General features: G+C 36.6%; 1 long non-coding RNA gene across 2 annotated transcripts in view; it reads left to right on the forward strand.

The window, feature by feature from the left end:
* LOC109455413 (uncharacterized) overlaps nt 1-19,713 on the forward strand; it is a 265,188-nt gene that overhangs the window by 221,032 nt on the left and 24,443 nt on the right. For both annotated transcript variants that reach the window (XR_012496792.2, XR_012496793.2), the window contains exon 3: nt 17,486-17,582. This is a non-coding gene — a long non-coding RNA (uncharacterized LOC109455413). The remainder of the gene's footprint in view (nt 1-17,485; nt 17,583-19,713) is intronic.

Below are 19,713 nucleotides of genomic sequence, written 5' to 3' on the forward strand. Positions count from 1 at the left end.
CATAAACCATTCTAAAAATATTTACAAAATTAAAGAAATGATGCAAATTCTCCTGTCATCTTTCTTTTCTCTTCTGTTTAATCAGGCCATGGTTGAGGTTTTGGTCTTGCTTGGGGACATTGCGTGTCTCTCTTCTTACAAAATCCTATCTTGATTCTTTCAAAGACAGAACATAATTCATTTAGTTTTATACCACTTCCCAAGTATCTATATATTGACTCTTTACTATCTCATAAAAAGTGTCCCTCTCTCCTCTCTCTTATTCTTTTTATGCATGTAAGGGTCACTTTCTTCTATGGAAAGGAATTAACTAACTCCATGTATAGCCCCAAACCAGTTACTGTAAATGTGAAACCCAACCTTTCCATCATTTCTACAGAGACTGTCAGGCTTTTCTCTCTCCTCCTGGTGATGCATTCCAGTTAATGGTTTACCCTCTTGGAAACTTAGGGCCTTAGGTTAATTGGTTGATCTAAGATATTGTGAACAAGAGTTTCAGTTTCCTACCTCCTCCAATTTTCCTCAGAATGACTGGGAAAGAATTGGAAGCTAAAATCTTTTTTAAACATTAACAGGTATAATTTGAAGCTTTGGTTGAGTCTGGATACACACAGAGAGGTAAGTCCAGAGGAGTTTGCTGTAATGGTTGGGGGGTGCTGAATTGCTTTCCATAAAAATGCTTGAGGAAGTTTATCTTTTTGTTCATAAGAGGGAGAATACAGAGAAGCTGGGGTGAGTGAAAGAAGACATGGGGACAAGACCAATGACTTTTAAGAATAGACATGTCTAATATTCCATTCCAGATTTTGGTGTGAAGAGGCAAAGTAAACCTTTTCCTTTAATATCTCTACAAACCTTCAGCAAAGTCAGCTCCCCACATGGAGGCTCTTTTATATCTAGAAATCAAGGGAAGAAACTGAGCTCAGCAATTGGGTTAGTGTGGAATAGGAGACATCAATTCATTAGGATGGGAAGTTGGAATCAGGAGTCTATAAGTGCTAGAGGAAGTTACAGGAATCCTAAGAAAGGCAATGGATTTCTTCTGGGTTGTGGTATAGGAATTGGGGCCAATCTTATCATGATCTTAACAAGGCAGCATGACCCCAGATGGCAGCTGATTATGAGTCTGAGGCCCTGACTAGTTTTGACTCCTGGCTCAGCCACACATTAACTAGTTAATATGAGAAAGGTACAAAATGGTTTCCGCATCAGTAAAATGGGAATGATATTTTGTTATAATCGATTCAGGATCACCAATATATGTTTAAATAGTTAAATGTTAGGTGAACCATTGTTAAAGAAAGGAGTATTCTCAATGTACCACCCCTCCCTATATTACTTTTGAATTGTGAGGGAAAATGTCTTTAGACACATAATTGAGAAATCACAAGTGGTCTTGTAATTGAGACATCCAAGAGATTTGTCACCAATAGTAAGAGTGATAATGGTACGAATATTTTGTGGAAGAGCATCCTTGTTTAGGGAGACGCATGCTGAATTATCTAAAGGTGAAGTATCATGATGTCTACTGCTTACTTTAAAGTATACCATATATGCCATATATATATATATATATATATATATATATATATATATATATATATATATGGATATATATAAATTTATAAATAAATTCATAAATAAATATATACACTTACACAACACGTATCTGTTTCTCTCTACATATATACAAATGTATGAGTCTCTCTCTTGCTCATATATATATATATATATACACACATACATATGCATATATATATCTCTATATATCTTTATCTCATAGATCTGTTTTATTTATTATATAGATACAGATACACCATGCAAATGGGGCAAATATTAAAAATCAGTGAATATAAGTGAAGAGTGTGTTTATTGTACTATTCCAAATTTTGCGAAATAAAATGTTTACTATGTAAAAAATTTAAAGCAAAATATCTAGTATCATCAAACACCGTATCTATGCTCATTTTGTGTTGATTATTCTTTACCTCTTTCTTCTTTTTCCACTCAGATTTGTTCACTTTTCCCCAATCACAATAAGTCCTCATTATGGTTATTTAAATATACCCTGGATCTTGTTACATTGTCTGAAAAAATAAAATAAAAAAGAAAGAAAAGAAAAAGGGAGTTTCTGAAAAAGCATAAAGCACAAAAGGACAAGGTGTAAAAATGCTAGGAGTGGTGATAATTGGCAGCTCTGCAAGCTTGTTCTGTTTTCCAAAAGGAGCAGTGCATGGTGTTGCATGTTAAATATTTTGCAGAATTAAGAGAAAGAGATCAGTAGTTTACACACACACACACACACACACACACACACACACACACACACACTGCCCAGAATATTAATATTTCTCAATAAATACCAAAATAGAGTATTATTTTATTTCAGAGGGCTGATTTAATAATGCAAAAACCAAAATAATCTTTTCTGAGAGCCTCCCTCCCCAAGGTAGTAGGTTTTAATGCCTGTGGAAATGATGAACATTCATTTGGAAATTGCCTCAGGGGCCTGAATTATGTGCACGGTTAATTATATACCATTGAAAAATATTTCTGCCAAACTCGCTGGTCAATTTAACTAGAGGCCAGTGTGTATCTTGACAGCAATAAACACCTTGGGGTGCTGGGAATTATTTTTTTTTCTTTTGCAGTACCTACTTCATATCCTTAAAGATGGAATGGATATAGGAAGGAGACAGGCAGAATATACTCCATGTGGGTGCCCCTCTGGGCCATCGTTCTCTTGAATGTCACTTCTCTTGGTGGTTATAAAGTGAGTCCTTTTCATAATTCGATCATTAATCCTCAAAGCTCTCCTGGTAGAAGAGAGTGGCAAACTATTTATCATCCCAGCTTGTAAAGTGAGACAACCAGAGGTCTTGTGGGGAAATCATTTTCTAAACCATGCAATGAAAACACAGTTTATTCATCTACCTTTCTTTCACTCCCTGTACATGAAGCACAACATGGAATATAGGAAGATGTGAGGAAAAAAGGAGATTAAGACATAGCTCCTGCCAGCTAAAATAACAACAACTACGATGAAAATATAAATGTGTGTGCGTGTGTGTGTGTGAAACTGCTATGCAAACTTTTGCCCAAACGTAAGCTGTGATTATTACTTTATTCATCACTCTATGTCTATAAGGGTGGAGTTCTCAGGAATTGAAAAGGAAAAAGAATAATGATGTACTGTTTGGGAAAACTATGAGCAAGTTTCGAGTGAAAGCCATTGTACTGAAGATCTTTAAAAACACAGTTGGGCAAGAAACAGGACAAGTGCATTTAAATGGAGGATGTAGCGTGAGTGATAAGGTATGAGAAAGACGATGACAAAAAGCTCTCTGATGGCAACGGAATGGTAAAGTACTAGGAAAAATGGCCGTCAGGGTCAAGATAAAACGTGCGAGGATGAGAAGTTCAGTAGCTGGAAGGCAGTAAAGCCCATAGTCTTAGGGTTTAGTGGGATTCACAAAGCAATAAAGAGCAACTGTAGGATTCTATAAAAAGAAATACTGTGACAAAGCAATGCTTGGGAAGATGAAGTCTTTTCAAGTGTTTTGAATAGATTGTGCACCATTGAAACCAGAAGGGGAAGGAGGTTTTCAAGACAGAACAGACTCAGGGAAATAAAGATCTTGCTTTGATCAGCGATGTTAAGACTGAGACAATGGCTGTTTTGAGAGCACAGCTGGGGCATATGCTCAAGAAGTAAGGCTTTGCGAGATGTTAAGTGTGTGAAGACAAAAGAAGGTTAAAATGGATCCAAAGTCAGAAAAGATTCCCACTGGGGGCCCGGGCAGAAAGATGGACCTATTGAGATTCAAGTGAGCTAGATGAGACTGGAAACCAGGATAGCACTAAAACCCAGAGCTCTTAAGATCTTGTCATTGCTCAGTCATCACCGGAAAACTGCTGATCACCAGCTTCTGCTCTGCAGTTCTCTATTGTCCCCGAGTTGCTGTGAATGAACCTTCGCTCCATCTCAGAGCTGCAGGCTCCAAGTGTCCTGCCTGGTCTCCCGTTAAGGGGTGAGGACAAAGCCAGTGCCAGGGCAGTAATTGTCATCTTGCTGAGGCATGCATTTTAGGTATTGCTCTTGTTGAGAATTTCTAACAAGTGATTTTAAAAATGCCTCACTGATGTAACCCCTGCAGGGTTGGCTCTTGCCTTTTCCTTGCAAAGAAAGCATGGAGTCCCCTGTCATGGTGTCCCTCAACCCAAATGTACTGTGAGGCGCAATCATACATATTTGTACAGAGAGAAGTTGCAGGGGCTGCTGTGAATATCTGGAACTTCTGTCCCTTTATGGGCTCACGTTCTGGACATTTCTCTCCTGGCTGCTCAGTGTTGTGGGAAGAAAGAAATTCTAGAATCCTTTCTTTTAAAAAAAAAATATTTTTATTTTATTCTGTTAGCAGGGTACAGAACAGGACTCCCTATACCATCTGGTCATATATTAATCATGAAAATGACCATTAGTGTTTTGCATAAGTCTATGAGCCCGGACTTTGGGGAAAATCTGTGTGACATGTAGTGATCTCTGTACTTATCTGGAATATTTGGAAATAAAAAGATGCTATGTTTATTTAACCATGCTTATATAGTTCTTACTGTGTGCCACACTCTGTTCTAAGTGCTTTCAATCTTGTAACAACCCTATGAGGTAGCTATAACTATGATCCTCCTCCTCATTGCTTTCAGATGTGGAAACTGAGGCACAGAGAAACTAAGTAACTTGCCCTCCATTATATAGTGAATAAGTGGGGAAGTTGGGATTCATTTCCGAAGAGTCGGGTGCCAGATTTTTGGGCTTTTAACCCTTGTGCTATACTGACTCTTGAAATGAAGATGGAGATATGTGTATCGCCAGGTGATGTTTTTTATGTATAGATTAAATCATGCAATTTGTAAATTTGGAAAGAAGCCTCATATGTTAAAAGACAGCAAGGCCTCTGTACTACCTCCATCTCTTTCCCCACCTTCCCCGCCGTGTTAATCCACTTACACATTTTCGCAGCCCATAGGGGTAGGGGAGCGGAGGCATTATGGATATTTCTACAAATTCCGAGGGCCCTGCCCTATAATTCTTACCTCCTCATCTCATATAGGAACTGTTGGAATTCTTGGCTTTTTGTGGGTAGAAAGAAGAGAGACTTAAGATATAAGGGGAGTGGAAGAGGGGTCATCGTCCTATACGGTCTCCCTGTCATATTGTCTTTGCTTTCCTTTGTTATCAAATGACTAATGTTTGAATTCCAAAGGTAGTTGGTATAAATAATTTACCTAAGCTAATTTATCTGGGCAGAGGCTATCATGCTAGGACACTATAGTACCAGAGTGGTAATTGATTGAGTTACTTTAGAGTCACTTGCCCAAATGCAATTTAACCCACAGCTGTCCATCATTCAATTAAAACAATTGGGGGTAGGGGTGGGGGTAGAGGGCACTGGCGCTTCTTTCCTGAGCAGAAGGCTGTGGGCTGGGCCTTTTCTGAAAAAAGGTGTCTCTTGGTATGGCAAGCCCTATCACCTCCATTCCAGCCAGTAAGTATGCTCATTGCACTCCAAACATATTTTATACATTGTTACTGCTTTTATTCTTTGGTTTATGCCTGCTCCTCCATTAACAGTGTTTCTTCCCTCACTTCAATGACATAACTCTTCACTATCCTTGAAAACTCAATTGCTATTGTCCAGGAAGTTTTCCATGCTTGTTCCTTCTAAACATGATTGCTATCTGATAATATGCTTCCAAGATATTTTAATTTATGTACTATTTATTTGATATTCATCATTTGCTGTTATCTATAGCCTATTTATGAGTCCATTTCTCCCCAACTATATTATATGCTAGTTGAGGCTACATAATAGGTACCTGAATGAAGCCTTGTTAATTGAGAGTCACTTTTCTGGAATGCTATAATCTCTATAATCTCTGGGAACTCACTGGATCCTTGGTTGTCTCTTGTAAATCAATATCTTGAGCCACCCCTTTCTCCTGTGCCACTAATATTACAGAAATGTGTCACGGACCAACTCAAGAGTAGAACATTACAATATTAACCAAAGAGGAGGAGGATAGCATATATGATTAAGGATTAAGGGAAGAGGTATTCGAGGAGGCTCTGACCTGGAGATACAATGACCTTGGTTACCTAATTTTAGAATAGCAAGGATTTCAGACTCACAGAATCCAACCCATTCCAAATAAACTCACGAAAAGACAATGGAGCTAGATCAATGGATTATCAGAATTCTTTTCCACCAAGGTTATCCTGTAACCAAGGTTTTGCCATCCTGTAAACAAAAAGATGAGTTTCATGAACTATAACATCAATTTAGAACCTAGGGGTAAGCCAATGGCTATCTTAGTTTGACCTTTAGCACATAGTCTATTTTAGACTAAATTTTATTATGGAAGTATATTCCACAACGTGCTTGTAATGAGAAATAGAATCTAATCAGGGCTGACAGCAGCTCCTGGCCTCAGCAGGACTAACTGCAGTCTGAGCAAGTACATGGCTTGGTGGGAGTGTGGAAAGAAAATATGGTGGAATTGTAAGAAGACAGAGTGACCAGAGTAACTCGGAAAAAGCTATGCAGGCACATGTTAATTGCATGGATTCGATTGGCAATGGTTAAAATATTGACTAACCCACTGCATTTCCATCAAGAGCTAAGTAAATGTTGTTTTTGAAGTCTGTCAACAAAAACTCACATAAGAACAGAAGTAGCTAAAAATCTATTAATTCAAATCACAAAAAACACAAGAGAAAAAAAGAAATAGTTTAAGAAACTAGTTCTTCAAATTAAAAGGATTAACATTAAAATATTCTACTCTTTCTTTAAGGACCCTAAGGAAACAATTTTTAGAACTATGGAGCATGTTTTGCTAATAAAACCATTCGATTTTATGGTTTATTTTTCAACATTACACTTGATTTGAAAAGAGGAATAAGAGTCTTATAGTCATTGTAGAAAAAGGAAGATAGAAAACTATAAAAAGATAAAACAACTTCCTCATAGTTAGGTGATGAGTCAGCATGGGTCCAAGTTTTGGAATATGGATCTCTTGGCACCGACTCTGGAAAATGCTTTCAAACTCTAAAATCCTATAAAAATGGAGAGAATAATTACCAATAGAGAATGATTGCCTTTCACACAGTAAGCACTTTACTAATCATGTTGAATCGACTGTACCCGAAGAATTATTTTTATGTTCTTTTTCTGTCTTTTTTTATTTTATTAGTTATCTTTTTTCCCCCTCTGGGTAACATCTGTGCATAATACAAATTAAAAAGTTTCTCCATTTTTATCCCCATATGTAACCATTTCTGTTGGTTTCTTATGTATCTCCCTAGAGCCAATCTATGCACTAAAAAGCTTTTATGTGCAAATAGAGTTATATTTTACACATTTTTCTGCATTTTGATTTTATAATTAAACTTGTACCATACAAACTTTTGTATAGTTGTCTGCCTTATCTTTCTTAGATGCCACATAATATTTCATTGTACACATTTATGTTAAAGATATATATTTAACAGCCCTCTAATGACGCATTTAAATTGTTTCTTTTTTTTTTTTTATTGTATTACCAACAGTGTTTCAATTAATATCTTTGTTCAAAGACATTTGGCATGAGTGGGAGTATGTCAGTAGAATCATTTCCTAAAATTGGAACTTACTGGGTGAGACAGTGGGGTGCATCTATAAATTTGATGGATATAACCAAATTGCTCTCTATAGAACTTCTACCAACTTATATTCACAACAACAAAGGAAGAAAATGCCAGTTTCCCCATATTCTGTTCAATGAGCATGTTATTTAACTTAAAAAAAAAATATTGCCAATTTAATCCATGTAAATGTTATCTTAATTATTTTATTTTTCATTTTTCTTACTTTGAGTGAGAATGAGCATTTCAGCATATGTTTAAAAGTCACTTTTATTTATTTTCTTGAACAGCTAGCGTCAGTTTTAAAATGTATCCTTAACTTAGCTTTTTAATTGAATTATTATTTAAATAAAAAGAAGACCTATAGTGTATTCATAATTTATATCTTGGTGATCTAAATTGTAACATTTGCACTTGACCTCTCATAGTTTTCTCAAGTGCCTCTTCATTTTCTCTTCTAAAAATGAAGAGGGGTGTATGTGTGAAGTAGATTATCACCAAGGTGGCTTTTATCAGCATATCACTTGTGTGACTCTGCCAAGTATATATACTTGTCCCTATGTTACCTGTCTTTAAGTGTCAAAATATTCATGTGTACAGGTTATCTGGGTATATTAACCATTAGATGACTGGATTGATATCAGTGAGGGCAAATGGCAGAATAAAGCTGAGGGTTATCCTTTTTATTTTTTTTCCTTTGAAAAGGATTAATAGAGTCTGTTTTTTTCCTTCTGATGAACACATTTTACAAATTCTTTATGTGATTTCAATTCATGATTAAACCTAACTTCCCTATTTCATCTTAGAGATTCTTCTCTAGTCCCAGGAATGGGAGATAAGCGATCTGAATCTTTTAGGAAGTTCTGAGGTCACTATCAGAAACCCCATATCAAAGGAGATGACTTTTACCAGAAAAGGGATTGGCTTCATCTTTTAACACACAAAGTCTGCCCTATCAATGAAAACGTTCTATGTGAGATCTTCTGGTGAATGATTGATGCTATCCCTTGTGTCTGCTGAAAACCTCCCTGGGTTTGTGCAGGCTACATTTCTCTAATCTAATTTCCAGGAAAACGCCAGTAGAGTGATAGCCTGTATCTGGCAACACTGGACTGTGTCACATGACTCCACAAAGCAGATCAGAGGTGGGCAAAGGATCTGGGCTGGTCTCTGTTGTCAATTTTATTGACAGAAAAATGAGTCATTAAAAAAAGAAAGCATCTGAAATTATAGAACTAATTTAGTTCCTGTGTATTAACCAGCAATTCAATAAAGCCTGAGAGCAGTCTTCATGCACCTGAAGTAGCTGAGTGTAACTGATTTAAAAATCTGTTAAGTTTAGTCCCAAGAAAAGTCATAGACATGCTGATTTCTCTTTCCTTCTCTAAAACGCATTGTGTGCAAACCTAGAAAATATTCAGCCCTATGCAAGATGATGATAACATTTCACTACCTTCTCAACTTCTTTCTTCAGGAAAAATTTTGGAATAAGAAATAAATTAGAGTCTTTTGTTTCCTGATTTGAGGATTTGATTTTATCTTTCAAAATGCTTTATTAAAATGTTCAATTTTTTAACTTTTGATATCACTATAGGGAAACGAGATTTGCTACAAAAGTTCCCATTTGCCTCTACTCATATTTGTCTATTGCCATCAGAAATAGTATTGGTGAAATTACTATTGAGTATAGAAACAATTAGGGAAAATTTGACAAGCTGAGAGATTTATAAAAAATCCAAATCCCTGTAAATTCTAAAGTAACTATACTGAATAGATCAGACTTCATACCTTTTATTTTTTTAGGAATGTATCTTAGACACATCTTTAGATATAAAAACTAAAATCAAATTGAAAAAAGGAAAATATTCTGTGATATTTTTTAATTGGATGCCTTTCATACAAATACGTTTTTTTAAAAAAATAAGGAGCCACTAAATAATATGAGTTTATGCTGCATATTCCCAAGACTGTTATCAGACAGTATTTTCCTCCATACTAGTGTCCTCAGTGATGGAATATGGAAGAACAGATGGACCACACTGGTGACTGTATACAAATTAAATGTTTATAGTTTTTCTTTATGCCAATAATAACTATCTAGAAAATATAATGGAGAAAAGATACCATTAAAAATTGCAACGAAAAAAGAAAATCATAGGAATGACCTTAGAAGAAGTGTCTATCTGACATGGACAAAACTACTAACCTTTCTTGAGAGTCACATGGATGATTTGAATAAATATCTTTCAAACGTAAAACAAAATATTGTGGATGTCAGTACTCTCCAAAATGATGTTTACATTTAATGTAATCCACTTAAACATTTGAATTTTTGAGAAATTTTCTAATGTTCATTTGGAAGGATAAGCAGATAAGAATTACCATTTTTGAAAGAAAATTGTAAAATGAAACTTGCTTTGCCAAAGATGTAAACATGTTACAAAGCTACAAATGTGAAACAGTATGGCATCAGTGGCAGGATAGGCACTCAGATCAAAGAACCAGCGCAAACACCAGAAAAAGACCCCTGTATAGAAGTTTTTAGTATATAATTAAAATGACATTTCAAATGAGTGGGGGAAAGAATGAATTATTAAATAACTTGGACAATTGGTTAATTATTTTTTATAAGGTAATGTCTTTGTCTTATACCAGAACAGAAGTGCCAGTGGTATGTTGGGAATGGGGTACAGATGAGGTGGGATATGATCCCCTTGGTGACTAGGGTAGCTGATAAACTCTGGCCAAGAGTTTATCCCAGAACGCCATGAAAATAATCATTTCTATGCATCCTTTGATGCAAAATATGGCAGAATGCACTGTTTTTTGTTATATGCCAAAGTAAATTTAAAATGGATTTAAAAACTAAATGCAATTAGAACTGTTAAAGAACTACCAGAAAATGTGAACAAATATTCTAGGTTCAGAAAGGCCTTTGGAAGAGTAAAGCAGAAGCTAGAAATTGCAAAGGAAAACAAATGAGATTTGATGTGCTAAAATGAAGATTTCTGTAGCTCAGTAGTAGAATATTAACAGCATTAAACGACAAGTGACAAACTGGGGAATATGTGTCAGACAATGCTGAATGAATGGAAAGCTCCTACAAATCTATAAGAAAAAGATAAATATCTACATTTTTTTAAAGGCATGAAAAGACAATTCATACAGGCGATTTTAAAAAAAAATATCAACCTTATGAAAAAATGTCAAAGATAATTAATAATAAAGAAATGAAAACTGAAAAAATGGTGAAAATCACAAAGATAAAGATTTATAACTCCTAACATTGGCTATGGCATCAGGTATCGAGCTCTTCTATACATTTCTGAGGAGTAAATAAATTGAAATAAAGTTTTAAAGGGCATTCAAATGTTCGTACACTTTGACCTAGTAGCTTTGGGAATCTATCCTAATAATTAAAGATGGCATCACAGTTAAATGTATTCAATCAGCATAATTTATAGAAGTAACAATTTAAAGAAATCTGAAAGTTCTTTATGTCTAGGAGATTATATAAGTTCTGTTTTACATATAGTATACAGTTCTGTTTAGTCATTGAAAGTGTTACAGAAAATACTTACTGGTAAGAGAAAAATCCTCATGAAGTAGAACCAAATAAGTACATAGTTAAATGCAGGATATAAGGATATGACACTATTTTTTGTAAAACATAAACAAATGAAAAAAAGTAGTGCACAGCAAAATGTAATTGATTTTGTATCAGTACTGCATTATAGGTAACTATTGCTTCTTCTCTGTGAATTTTACATATTTTAAGTTATCTTCACTGAACATGTATTCCTTCTTTAACTATTTTTAAAAGAGGTGTTATTAAAATACAAAAAATGAAAAAGTTTATGTTATTTCAACTATGCTTATAGAAGCATGATTTAAATGACTGATTCAAACTTTGACCACATATTAGGGCTCCCATACCCCAGAAGAATCATTCTTCTGGTTATTGATTTGCTGTAATCACAGAAGATTTGGCACATCTTACAAGATGGGATGATGAGGTAGGATTGGAAATATGCAGTGAGACTTGTGCAGTAGACAAAACTCTTTAATTCTAGCTTTGCTATATATCCCACTGAGAGGGCATCACCTGAATAAGATGTACCTTGTACTTAGCCCATAAATATTTGATGATGTCTTTTGAAAAATCCCTCCTTTTATTCACTTAACATTGCAGAAAACCTTGCATCATTGATTCTGAGAAAACTGGTAATCAAAATTTAAAACTATCATTTACCTGTAAACTACCTGAAAGTTTGTGTTTATTTGGTGCTATATTTTACTTCATATATTAAGAAATACATTTAACTTCCAGGACTATGTATTATGTTACAGGGGAATCCTTTATCTCACCTATTTTCATAGCACTGTGAAATGGGGTGTGGCTTTATGTGTTCATAGGTTTGGGGAATTTACACAACTTAATGGCCTACTGAGATTTATTTTTTTACATGTAGAATATTGAAATCTAACATTGTCATGGCTGTAATGACATTGACAAAGCATATTCTTATTTGAAGGTCTAAAAAGTGGTGGCCAAGAATTGGGTTTAAGAGAAAGAGAAAGCATATGAATGTGCTGTAAGTGTCTTGAACATTTAGGAATATTTAAATATTTCTTATAACACAAAGTATTAAATTGAATAAAACTGATCAAGGATGACGTGCAATTTGTGGTATCTTTTTCTTAGTTCTGAAAAAGCCTAGGGACTTGTATTACCGTTTACTTCAGCTAGCACACTCACTCTCCCAGTGAGGTTGTGGCTGAACTTGAACCTGGAATGAGCATGTAAAAGGTCCTTCTGACAGAAGTACAGGAGGCAGCTTACTAGATAATGTGTCGTGTTCCGCAGCGTGGGTTTCCAGGCAACATCAATTTGACCACAATATGTTTCCATGGTTTCCACACTTATCATTCTCTACCTTAGTAATGAACACCAATAAAATATGACCTGACTGGATAGCAAGAAAAGAATCTGAAGAACACTCTTTTTATAGTTTCTTCTCTTATAAAACCCTTGACTGACTCCTTTTGCTAAGGCTGTCCTAAATTTTACTGTACAGTACAGTTATGAGGTCATTAGCTTTCAGTATTTCAGGAGGGTTCTATGCTGCAATCAGATCAATATTGTGTGCCTTGCCTGTGTTATTAGAAGAAAGAGATATCTGCCTAGGAACTGGAGTGAGGAAGAAAAATGCTAGCGAGTGGCATAAACAGGAAAATGCCTACTGCTGCCAATGCCTATAAAATGCTCAAAAATCTGTATCTTTAATGGATAAGTAACAGATGGAGCTGTCAGGTAATGGTAAAAGGCAAAATCAATTGTAATATAAGGGATCCTCCTGAGCTATCTGGAGAATAGGCACACTGCATTCAACTTTCAGCTCATCAGGGCTGGGTTAGGTGATGGAACAAGATGGGAGCAGTTTTTCATGCAGTGATGGCTTAAAGATCACTCAGTCACAAAGAGGTTCTTTTGTGGAAGATTCAACAGCTAGTTTTGTTTTCTGTGCCATGTGTATGTAATTTTCATCAGTAGGAATTCACGGCCTGCGGTTCCTTTTAATAGAAAGTGCACCACAATTGGGAGGAAGGGCCTTACTCCCTATAATATTGAGACTCCCCATACCCCCTCCTCCACTGCAGCCCTCTGTCTCTGCTCTCCAGCACCTGGCTTGACTGAAGCTGCTCTCAGCTTCCCTAGTTGGGCAGGAGGCTTTACCAGTGGAATTTGGGGCACCTGTCCTGGCAGGTGGAAGTGGTATGAAGGGCCTTGCATCTCATGCATTTGGCAGAGCAAGACTGGAAAACCGGGAGCCCCTGCTCCTCCCTGGGCAGAGCAGCCTGACAACAGACAACTTTGCTGCTTGGGTTGTTTGTGACTACTGCTGGCACCTGAGTCACGTGCGGAAAATCCCTGGCAAAACATCTTAGGGGTCTGTTTCTCCTGAGCATCAGGAAAGCTCCTCTAGCGACTACTGATGACAACTGGGAAAACCATATTCCTTTTCATTCTCCACCTGTCCCCCCCACCAAAGAAAATGAGAGAGAGAGAGAGAGAGAGAGAGAGAGAGAGAGAAACCTGTGTTCGAGGCTAACTGAAGAGAGGTTGCACAGTGACCGCTGGATAAAAACTCCTATCCATGTTCATGGATATGTTCAGATATGTTGGAAACCAAAGGTTAAGAGCCCCAGAATAGGGAAACCATCTTTACTTTTGAAATTCCTCAAATGTGTATGTCCAGATAGAGAGCTCTAGTCATGGCCAACTTATTTATTCCATCGCTTGTAGGTTGTGTCACCATGAGCAACTTATAGGTTCCTCACGCATAACATTGAGATAGTAATGATTTCTGCAGCACAGTCATTGTGAAGCTTAAATGAGATGCTGTATCTGATGATGGGGTATAGAATAAAAATTCAATGAATGTCACTTATCAGCATTATGCATTCAAGGGAACAAAATAATATTTTTCTAATTCTACACATTTTCTAGCTATTCTATGCATAGTCTGCTTTTATTCAGGAAAAACACACACACAAAAAACAACAACAACAAAAAACCTTTAAGAAGTACTTTGTTTCCCAAGGGACTATTAAAATGTCTAGTCCTATTATAAAGATTTGCTTTCAGCCCAACAGACATGCTCAGAAATGGAATGGATTCTGGGGCAGATGGGGCTATGGGTTTAATGATATCAGGTACATACGTAACAACTCCCACGTTAGGCAAGTCTGAAAATTCCCTCTGCCCTGCCTAAACCAAACAGCAAGCCAAAACCTAGCAAGTTACACAGCCAATAAATTATTTCTGGGCTCTTGGGTCTGTTTTTATTAATTCTTTATCAATTATATATTGAGAATTTATTGAGTCCTACATGTGAAGTGTTGTAGGCTAGCTGCTTTGGGACTGCATAAAAACGTACACGATATAGTCTGGTGACCCCAGCAGCATACGTGTAGTAGAAAAACATCACACTCAAAAATAACCACAGTAAAAGTAGGTGTAAATACCACTATCCAGGTTATTTAAACATGGGAGCTCAAAGCATTCACTTGCTTTCCACAAAAATATTGGGACTTTGCTGGATAATTATGCATTGAAGAAAAAGACCTTCAAACCGGAGCAAACGGCATAAACAAAGGTGCTAAGATTCTAAAAGTGGTTACTGTAATAATGAAAATGACGAATTTGCATTTTTTACTATGTGCTAGGTGATTATATATATATAAATCAAATGGATACGAGAGACTGTGTTTCAAGGTAGTAAAAGGATTAAGTTGCAAAGATAAACTGGGATAACAACGGGATTTCTAATGGTTCAGTGATGTCAAACTTCCCTAACCAGAATAAGGGGCTTTCTGGTCTGGGGTGACCTTATGGCTATGGTGTCTAGTGGCAGGTGACTAAGTGAATGTAGGTTTGGTCTGGTCAATTTCTGGGTTAGCACCTCACAACAATCCTAAGACATAGGTAGTGTGGTATTGTTAGGTCCAGTTTACAGGTGGTAAGAATGAGGCACAGGAGACTTAGTGACTAAACCAAGGGCACTTAGAGAGTCAGCATCAGAGCTGGAGCTAGTCTTGCTTGGCTGACTCCATTCTCAAATCCAGGTTGTGACCCTGCAGCTCTGCGACACTACAGGTTGATTTTAGAGCAGAAGGCAAAGCCTTTATGCCCAGAGGGCACTGTAATAGGTTACAATAAGTGACAGCAAGCCAAGTGTGCTTGGGCTACTTGAGCTGCATGCAAATTGCAAAAATACTAATGGCTATGGTTGTGCTAACATTTATTTGAGAGGAGTTATAGGGGTGGCTGTAAAGGACTTGGGAGATTCCCAGAACCCGAGCATTCAGAATTCACACGTCATAGAATTTCAGAAGTGGGGAAGCTTTGTGATGTTCTAAATTTTTGTTTTACCAATGAGGATACTAAAGCTCATAGAGGTCAGGTGAATTGCCAAGGTCATATGAAAAGTAGATTCGGGAAGGACTAGACGTCTTTAGTCTTAATCCACTTTGTTAGTCAGGGTTCTCCAGACAAACAAAGTCAGTGATATATATATATATATATATATATATATATATATATATATATATATATAAAATATATACATACATATATAATATACATATATATTATATATAATATAAATATATATATATATATATCACTGGCTTTGTTTGTGTATATATATATGTGTGTGTTTATATATATAAATTTCTGTATATAGAGATTTATATATTTTATATAAGATATATATACACACATATATATAAGATATATATACATATATATACATATATATATATATATATATATATAATGTATGGAGATTTATTTTATATGAGTAATTGGCTTCCTGGTTATGGAGGCTGAGACCTAGGAAAGCCAGTGGTGTAATTTAGTCCGAGTCTGAGTCCAAAGGCCTGTGAACCAGTGAATCCAATGGTACAAACCCCAGTCCAAGGGATGGGGAAGATGAGATGAGATGTTCTTGCTTCAGCAGTGAGGCAGGAAAAAACAAAGGTTGAATTCTTCCTTCCTTTGCTTTTTTGTTCTATTCAGGCCCTTAAAAGGTTGGTTGATACCAACTCACATTGGGGAGGGCAATCTACTTAACTGAGTCCACTGATTCAAATGCTAAACCGATCCAGAAACACATGTAAAGACATACTCAGAAATAATGTTTAATCTGGGCATCCCATGGGCAGTCAAGTTGACACATAAAATTAACCATCACAGCACTTCTTATAGGGAATGAAGAGCTATGTTCTGAGTCTTTTAGAAAAAGCACTAAAAGTGGCAACAAATGAGGTAGAAAAGAGTAGATGGGTCAAGGAACAGAAAAGAGTAAGCTGACCATGACCTTGTATGTCCAGAGGGGAAGTTGGCCCTGTGAAAATCCTGGAACATTTGCCAGAGCTGGAATAAAAATATGAAACTATAAAGTATCCTCCCTCCTCTCTTGAAATGCTGCGTTCAATTTTACCACATTGAATTTTACCATGTTCCTCTCCAGAGGCGGAAATAGAAAAAGAGAAGTGGTCTTGAATATGTCTGAATTTTCAACTCAGAGTGACTGAGAAGTTACCACATCTTATTAGATTTGAATGGAATTGGTTGATCAGATATACACATGATACACATATACAAGTTTTCTGATGATTCTGTCCCCAGGCAGTCTTCTAGACAAGGGTCCAGACATTGTGAAACAGAGACAAGTTGTCCTGCTGAGTCCTGTCTGAATTCTTGATGCACAGACTACTGAGCATAAAATGGTTGTTTTACACCTTTTTAAAAAAATGGAATTTGTTGAATTAAGTTTTCTACATGAGGCAAATTAGGGGTTCAGAGTCATGGATTGAAATTTAGCTTTAGAAAATAAAATTATGGTTCAGTAACACCCAAGAATATCCTGCTAAAAGTTCAATTTGTAAGACTTTGGGTACAGAAAAAAAAAAAAAAAAAAGACAGGTTAAAAAGTTTTAAAACTTCTGATCTATTTCAACAGAGATATTTGAAAATTCCTCATATATTCCTACAGAGAAATACAATGATTTGTCCAAGGTTACAAAAAATAACAAGGGCTAGAGCAAAGACATGACCTGAGGATATGTCCACCCTTGACTTTTAGAATTTGTGCAAAGCAAGGGAATGCCAGGTGTTAATATGTGTTGAGTGGGGTAGAATCCTTTTATAAGCACACTTCCTCTTTGTTAAAGTACCTCGGGACTGATATTTCTTCCTTGGGTGACCTGAAGCCCCTTTTGGTTGTGCCCATGTAGGTTGGAGAGCTATTTACTGACCCGGATGAACAGACTAGGACCTCTAGCCACTTGATGACAGCTGCATCCGTTTGCATAAGAATCCTTGAAGCTTCAGGTAAGCAAGCAACTGGGGACTGAACTTTGATATTTGAATTTCAATAACTTGTATCACGAATGACCAACAGATCTGTTGGCAAGAACAGACATCAAGTTTCCAAAGGAGAAACTCATGGGATTGGGTAAATCACACTGGTTAGTCTGGTATAACAGAAAGCCTTTGCATGGTGGGCAGGGAGTACTGATACACATGACACAGATCCAATCTCCAGCAGTAATGCCTGGCGGTAGCATTGCTAGTTCATTGACCAGACTTTCTAGTTTGCTCTCTCTCTAACCCACCACCTGCCATTCTTGTACAGAGTGAACACTTTGGAATGAGTAAGAACCAGAGTGTTCTTGGATACATTGGTAAGAGGGAACCTGAATAAAATAATGCTGGGTATTTTTCTAATAAAACATTGTGGGAGACTCAAAAGTCAGCTGAGAGGGAATATAACATAAAAACTGCTGTGATCTTATTTATATAAACCACAGCTGTAAATTGTGACTCATCCTGGCTATACATGAAAATCACCAGGTCAACTAATCTGTAGATATTTTCTGTTCTGAGATTCTCTTATTCAATATTTTAAAGAGCCCGTGGACTTTAGATGTCTTGGTGGATGCTAGGCTAAAATACACAGGAAGAATACCTTGGAACAAGTGAAAGAAGAAACTGTGAATCAGGGAGTAGCCTTAATTAATTAATTAATTAATTAATCAATTAATAATGAGTGCCCACTTTTGAATGAAAATATAATGTACTTAAAATAATTTTTTCAACTTACTGGTTTTTGCCAATTATTCTGAGCTCATTGTTCCATTTTACTGGCAAGAGAATGTCATATAATGCACATTTAAGTAAGCTAAATAATTTCTTGCACATTTATTCCCCTTAACTTTTGAGGGACTACCTTATTTTTGAGCCCATTAAATCACCTAGTCAAGGTTAACTACAAAGCACGTGGTACCTGGTAATGATTTAAGTGTAGTTATAGAAATAATAACATGTATAAAGATTAATTCTGATCTTGAGATAGCCTGCCAGTGGTTGTCATTACATACATACCTATTTTATTATTTTCATTATTAATTTTGCTGCTGGCTCCCTTTGGGGCTTAAAACAAATCCCGTTTTGTATCAATTACATTCTTTGATAAAAAGTAATCAATAACATTATTCCAAAAAACCCCAAAAAACAAAAAATTCTAACTCCTTTTTCATACGGTACATTTTAGAGGCAACTGTTCTCAACTAGAAATGACAGAAAGGACCCCTTTGTAACATGAATAGTTCTGCAGGGGAAATGGGTCTCCTTGTAACCCAGGAGATAAAACATCTTTATGATGGTGCTGCCTGGACTTCACAGAAGACACCCCTTTTGGGTGGTCCAGTTTGAGGGTTCACAGGAAACTATGTGTGAGTAATACACCTCTCCAAATACCATGTTGGCTAGGGGAAGAGACATGCATACAAGATAAAGTTACAGAGGAAATCTGATAAGAGCATGATTAGTTTGATTTCTCATTGAATAGATCCGTTTCACTCCCATTACCTCTTTCATGCCAAGAGCTGTTAGCAGCATTTCTGGCACATGTCAGCAATGCCACTTAACACAAATGCCCTAATGATCCTTCCTCTGGGGGTGTTGCCGTTTCATATTTCTAATATCTGGACCAGGATCCTCATGAAACTCCAGCCACGGTTCTGCTGTGCTCTCCGTGACCTGTCCTATGTCATTTAGTTTAACACATAAATTCACATTGAGAAGACACAGGGGGCATATAGTACAACTCCCTAGTAGGTCTGATGATATGACAGCCTCAGTAGGTGCCAAACCCTTCTATGTGGAAGAGTGCAGGATTTGGAGTGAAAAGTGAGCCCTCAGGTTTCCCTTTTGTAACTGTGTGATCTCTCTCCCATATGTTGACTGTGACTTGTGCCAACCTTGGACCTCTGACGGTCAATTTCATTCCCTAGTCAACCTCAGGATTGTATCACTAGATAATGTAGCCAGGAAACACACCACTAGTTCTCACAGTTTGCTCTGTGCCCTCCAACTCCACTATTCAAATGCAAAACGGAAACTCATCCACTCTTCCCAGGAGTTGAACATCTACAGCTGTCAGTGGGGCTCCTGTACATGG

The sequence above is a fragment of the Rhinolophus sinicus genome, chromosome 2, assembly GCF_057876585.1.
Source record: "Rhinolophus sinicus isolate RSI-liver-muscle chromosome 2, RSI-T2T, whole genome shotgun sequence".
NCBI lineage: Eukaryota > Metazoa > Chordata > Mammalia > Chiroptera > Rhinolophidae > Rhinolophus > Rhinolophus sinicus.